The sequence below is a fragment of the Solanum stenotomum genome, chromosome 10, assembly GCF_019186545.1.
Source record: "Solanum stenotomum isolate F172 chromosome 10, ASM1918654v1, whole genome shotgun sequence".
Lineage (NCBI taxonomy): Eukaryota > Viridiplantae > Streptophyta > Magnoliopsida > Solanales > Solanaceae > Solanum > Solanum stenotomum.
Window position 1 is genome coordinate 38,464,787 of NC_064291.1, and position 7,328 is coordinate 38,472,114.

At 29.6% G+C, this 7,328-nt stretch overlaps 1 pseudogene; it reads right to left on the bottom strand.

Moving 5' to 3' along the window:
* Nucleotides 1-3,461: 3,461 nt before the first annotated feature.
* Nucleotides 3,462-6,409, bottom strand: LOC125841712 (plant cysteine oxidase 1-like; annotated as a pseudogene).
* Between the last annotated feature and the right edge of the window lie 919 nt (nucleotides 6,410-7,328).

The following is a 7,328-nucleotide window of genomic DNA, read 5'->3' on the forward strand; positions in this document are numbered from 1 at the left end:
CAATTTCAATTGGGGTAAAAAAGCTTTAACTGATCGTTTAAAACAGTAACTTTTTTTATTTGATTAAAATATTGACTTAATTCTATTTAATTAATTGATAATTTAAAAGTTAAAATTAGAGATTAATTGTAGTGTTGACACGTAGGCGCTATCACCTCTCCTATTATATTTATATATATATATATAGATAGATAGATAGATAACTTTTTTTCTTTGATTAAAATATTGAATTAATTCTATTTAATTAATTGATAATTTAAAAGTTAAAATTAGAGATTAATTGGGGTGTTAACACGTAGGCGCTATCACCTCTCCTTTTATATATATATATAGATTATCATTTGGTCAATGACCTTTCAATATCTTATATAGTTATATAACTGTTTTATTGGGATAATTTTTTTATTAAATAAGTTGTTTCATCATGCAGATATTTTATTAATTTAATTCAGAAACATGATCCAAGAACTAACAAATTTAAATATATTAATATAGTTTAGGACTTGGTTACGAACCAGTCATATAAGCACATTAAAATAGGAGCCAGCGGCCATTTAATAGATTATGAAGGAATTGACCATCAACAATATAAATTCCATAATCCAATAATCATATGCGAATTTGTGCTCTCTAATTTCAAAATCTTTAAAGCGTTTTTACATTGAACTTATTATATTGTTATAACTTTGGAGTCCAAATTTACTACTTATTTGTTATAATTTTAGTAAAGTTATGTGTGTTCCGTACGTACTAAAAAGTTTTTTATCTAGATTTTCATTTTTCTGATTGTCTCATTGGCATCTTTTGACATAAAGTTAGAGGTGCGTGCTCTAGAGATAATAACATTATGACAATCCTTTTCCTTTCTTCTACCAATATGGGAGAAATACTTTTCATTTTCAAAGATTTTCCATTTAAAATAACTTTTCATTTTTTACCCAAATTTGTTTCCCACATTTCCCAATTTCTCATTCATACTTTGCTAAAACCCAACTGGTTGGTCATTATATTTATTTAATCATATACTTGTAGTATCGTCCATCACTGAATCTTGCGCATAGCAAAATCTTAACTACATTGAGCTACCTTTTTCGTCATTCCATTAATTTTATTTTTTATCGAAAATTAGTCCAAATTAAAGACCCACCCTCTGATCTACTGGCTACCTCTTGTAATCTTAACATTTCTTATGGTTAAAAATATATAATATTAAACTAGCTAGGTTATTTAATTTTTTATTTTCTTGTGATAAATTATATTTTGAATGATAAAAAGAAATTATAATATCCCAGGACGGTGCTTTAATTTGTGTTGATTATTTGTGCTAGTTTTTACAACACAAACAAAACTTACAGGAATATGATAACTACTAAAAAAACATTGCCATCACTAATAAGCGACGAATTTTAGTGTTTAGCTACAAAATTTATCCGTCGCTAAATTCAATTTTTTTTAGAAGCGACGCTATATTGCAATTGTAGAGTTTGTTGAAGTAATATAATTTCTGTATCTCGGATAATTGTGAAGGGAATAAATTCGTAAGGAAACATAATCATTTGTTGGGTCTGAACACAAGGATTAAGTAATGTATTGAAATGTTACTTCAGGCATACGGGTCTGAAATTGGGACTATCTAGTATATTGTTTCTATTATGCGATTAAGAGATATTTTATATACGTAAAGTTTGACAATTCCCAACTTCAAACTTGTATAATTAAAATTTTGAACTAGAGAGTGAAAGATTAATGTAGTTTTTATTATGACATCGATCTATAGTACTTATTTATAAGAAATATACTTTATTGTACATGGATATGTGGTGAATAAGTAATAATTGATGTGATGGAGTCATCTGTCGTCAACCATTGATGAAGAAAAAAACAGAAAAGAGCTTTAACATTTATTTTTACTGAAATGGTTATTTTCTTTAAGTATGATGGCTAAATATTAAAGGGAAAATTGTATATAATAGCAACCTATTAATTCAAATTAAATATTATAACTATAGTTTGATTTAATTGTATCCCATAGCAAACTGTTGCTATTTCGCCTCTCTCCTGGTGAATCTCGCTCGCCACTCTCGCTTTTACACAAACCCAAATGTATAAAATGTGTTTGTGTTTGTATATAGCGAGAGAAAATTGTGTATATACATATATTTTCGTTCCCCTTTCGCCACTCTCCCAGTTCTCGCTCGCTCACTCGCCTCTCTCACTTTATACAAAAATGCAAATGTATAAAATGTGTTTGTATTTGTATAAACCGAGACAAAATTATATTTATACATATATTTCCGTTCCCCTCTTCCAGATCTCGCTTGCTCACTCGCCTCTCTCACTTTATACAAATATAAATGTATAGGTTGCGTTTGTGTTTGTATAAAACGAGATAAAATTGTATATACAAATACAAATGTATATATTTTCGTCCTATACACTTATGATTATACAAATACGATCTTCCCCTGCCCAGTTTTCTTTTTTCTTTCTCTCTCTTTCTCGCTTTATACAAACACAGATTATACAATTGATCATTTGTATATGTATACCAAAGCAGATTATATAACTGCTTTCTTTTGTATATGTATAGTGAAATTATACAACTGCTTTCTTTTGTATATGTATAGCGAAATATACATATTTATGTTTGTTATGGAGCGCAATTATGCAAACTATAGCTATAACATACAAATATGATTTTTATGTTTGCTAAAATTGTTCTATATTAAATAGTGACCCAAAAACTGGCCAGCCCACGGTTACACTTAGCAATCCATTCATTTGTGGGCCTTCTAGTTGGAAGTGATCCAAATCGAGTTATCCATTGGGCCAAAGTGAACAAAAATTCAACTTTAGAACAACCTTTCAAATCAAAATTCATATATCATAATTCATAGTTCGAAAATATTTGTAAGTCTAATCACTTCGGAATACTTCCATAGTGGCGTATGCAAGATTTTTAGTAAGCGATGTGCTGCTCATGTCATGCGCCCAACCAACAGGCCAATATTAGTTATTTGTTCATGTATTATGATTTATTTTAATAGTAGTAGTGTTTTGTTTTATTCAGGTTATTTATATATGTAATTTTAAAAAAATAAACAATGTCGGCTGACACGTCTTGGTATAAGGTGGGTCCTCCCCTGGACTTCCATATATATATGAATGAAGTTTATGCACGTATAACTAATTTCAAACAAAGGCACATATGATTAAACTTCAGCCATTTTTTCCCTAAACTGAACAGACCAATTGGAATACAAGATATTTTGGCTATCAATTGGAAGAGTTATAAATAAGGAAAGCTACATATTTGGTTGGCTGGCCAAAATAATTACATTCGCCTAGCCAACTATATATATATATATATAAAAGGATACACTATTTGTATCAAAATTGTATATTATGTGTATATCATACAATAATATACAAAGAATATATACATTTGCTAGGGTTTTAATTTATAGTTTGATTGTAGGACCATCATATGTTCTTCCTACACAACAAACTGGTCATCATTTCGGTCTTCAAGCCAAGCATACGATCTTATCTCATCTTCATTTCTTTATTAACATCTGCATGCAGATCCATTCACAAATTAATATAAGTAAAAATCAATTTATTGTGGTACATATCTATTCGAAAAATTATATTATTTCATACCGGAAAAACTTATGTGATCATACGAGTAATGTTGATAATATGTACAATGACGGCCTAAAACACCAAGTAGGATACATGGTGTTATGGCCTTGAAGCAATGCATATTTCCTCCTGATTCTGGAAACAGGACTGAAGATTTGCATGGTGCAGTGAAGTCTGCATGCGTCAACATGTACTTTTGCCAGCCTCATCCTAGATTCTTGTTGCCCGCGATCTAGCTATAAAGGACATACTTTTTAAACTTATCGTTTTAAACATGTCATGTGAATAACAAAATGGAAAAAAGACGGATTAGAATATACATATACAACTAGCTAGCTATAATAAATGGTAGTAATATTAAAGCAACTAACTAATTGGATACATAATTAAATTTTTAGTGCTGATAGTACTGTAAACATTATTTATACTAATACTATGAGTATATATAAAAATCGACGCATGCTCTATTAATTAGTGCCAATTGTATGCACTAAGTCCACCTTCAATTGTCAGGTTGCGTTTTTTCAAAAGTCAATTTGACTAGTTAAATTAGATTACAGTAATTCGATATTTTAAACAAAAACTGTAGATGTTCAAAAACGATAGAAAAGTACTATAAATTGCAATTTTTTGTATATCAATATGATGAAGAGATACATCGTAAAATATTAGTTATAAGAACACTCTAAAAATGAAAACCATGACAATTAAATGTGGACGGAGGGAGGGAGTAGTATAAATAACTTAATTATCATGTTAATTAATTCTATATATGTAAAACTAAAGATTTTTCTTACAATGATTGGTGATTGTGCACCCAATCATATGACGTGGCGTGCATGGTTCCTACTAGAAGCTTGCTGAACACATCATGCCTGGATGATTATGAAGAGGAATTACTCCTGAAGGTGGCAAACAGAAGATCCCAATCTACACTTGAAAAAATGAGTTCAAACTAACTAATTAAATTTCTTCCCAACACCAACAAACGTTTTTTAATTAATTTAATTAAAATAGTGTGAAGGATAAAAAATACACCTAAAATCTCTCAATTTTTTGAGTTTCATCCCTGAACAAGCTCGTGTTTGCGAGTATATATCTTACCTGAACTATCACGGAATATTTATTGATACAGTACCTCTCCACTATTAGTAGTTCACTTTTCCCATGTGAAATATTAATAATGATATTTTATGTAGGAAAAGAGAAAGCTGATAATTGAGGTATGTTTCGATAAATGATTGATAATAATTTAGGTAATTAGAAAAGTAAAACATATGATAATTAGCATAGAAAACTCAAAAAATTCAAGTACTAGATGAATTTTTGGCGTTTCGACTCGTTAAAATTAGTACGAAAATTTGTTGCATTCGTGAATCTTAATGTAGGTAACAAGAGGAGCTTCCACCGTTCCAGGAGGATTTGTACTCGAAAATTCCAAGCTTGGTGCTGTAAACTTGAAACCTTTTGGTTCCAAACTATCTGCCATACGTTATAAAATAATAACACAAAGTTATGTATAATTAGGCAAATATAACAAACTTTCGTCACTCAAGGTTATCTGTTATATCATACGACGTCTTTGACTAATTGCTTATGAATTAATTTCATAAAGTTATAAACTAAATCATTCACATAACGAAGTATATATATGTGTTCACATCTCGAAAAGAAATAAGAAAACAAGAAGGAAATATAATGAAGAGGTAATTGAGAGATTAAAACTGAAAATATAAAATTAGTACTGGAATATTTTTACTTTATAATGTTCGGTTTTGAAGTAATAAGACTCATCTTCCATAATATATTTTAAATAAATATGTCATGAGTAAGCAATTTAGTAGAGATATATACAAACCGACACAATCTGGCGTGAGGATAAAGTTTATTTAGGTGTATGTAACAAGCTTCATTAGCTGATTAATTAATAAATTAATTAAGCCACGTAGTGAGATTTAAAATTTTTGAAAGAGAGTACGTACGTAGTCAACAAATAGAGGAAATTAATGGCTCCTAAATTCCAAACACTTGTAATAAATCATCACTTGGTAAAATGTCACATCAATATCCAATTAAAATAAATGAAAAGAACAAGACAAGAAAAAGAAAAAGAATAATAGATTCAAAACTTAAACTTCAGAAAAAGAATAATAGATTCAAAACTTATGGAAATGTATATTTAACTCATCCATACTTCTCTTTTTTGTCAAGCGGAGCCGGTATTACGAGTTTGAGGGTACTAAATTTCCTTCCTTTTTCTTAACATTGAATTGTCAATCAATTTTGTTAGGGGTACACAACTTATTACTTAGTTTTTTAGTAAAAATATAGAGTCTACAGAAAAGCTATTGGGTTCGTTCGAACCCATGAACCCCACCTAGCTCTGCCCTTAGTCTTGTTAATATTCATAGAGTTTGAACTCGAAATACAAATTAAGATAAATAATTGCAATATTAAGAGGTTGAAATTTTAAAACTTTTTATGTATGTTTATTTTGATTTTTTGAAGTGAAATCTTGACTATGATCTCAAATAAGTAAAATCAAACATAGGTACTAAATGTTGAAATTTTAAAACTTTTTTATATATGATTATTTTAAATTCTCTCAAAGTGAAAATTCTGACTACGACACGAGCGAGTAAAATTAGAGATAGATACGTACCTAATAAGGAGGTTAATCGTTGGATGTCATGAGGAGGAGGAACATAGAAGAATTATGTCCTGATACACTTTTTTTACTTAGCAAAATCCTCCCAATATTCATGCAGGAAAATTAATTAGCACACAGAGAGAACTCAACAAAATTAAATTTGAGAACTAGTCTTCTAATTTACTGTAAATTAATCTTGATGAGGCATCGGTCTATATATATATATTTGGGGACTGGTGAAGATAGGTACGTAGCAGCCAGTTGGTGGGGATGTTGTTTGATAGCCGTAAAACTAGGATGATTTTATAATGACTTTTTCGCTCTTAATTTATATGATACTAAAATTATCTATAGACGGATTAGAAAACAATTTTAAAATTAAGTTTTTTTTTACCATAAAAAATAAAGAATAATACTTTTTAAAAAGAAAAATATATTGGGGGAGACAGATTTAATTTTACGTTATTACTCAACTAATTGTGGAAGTCAAAGGTTACTAAAACCATTACTATGTACTACAAGAGGGAGGAGACAGTGGATTTTTATCAATTTGGAATGGTCTCTCCAATTATTCTGAGACAAGTTTCATGACTAGTTTTAACGGCTTTCGCACACCATTGTGACAAAAAAAATTATATACGTATTATTCTAGAAATTCATCTGAAGCCAACCCTTTAATTGTAACGCTTATTCTTGTACAATCATTACTCCAAGTGAAAAATGAGTTTTTGATGCTCAAAATTCAATTGTGCTGTATCCACTTGTGTATTTCTTTGAATTATTATCAGACCTTATGGCCATAAACCATAGTCTATAGCCATATTATTTGTTAATTCAGTTTATTTTTCCAATCTCCCTTGTGTGTCGTGCTTTTTTCAAACGTCATAGACGGATTAATACGTACGTACGCACATACAAATGTTAATGCGTTTACATTTGCCCTCTTGTCTGCATATTTTATTAAATAAAAATCTGCCAACTACTATCACTTATCTTTCTTGGCAATTTGCCAGATCTTACAAAGCATTTACTA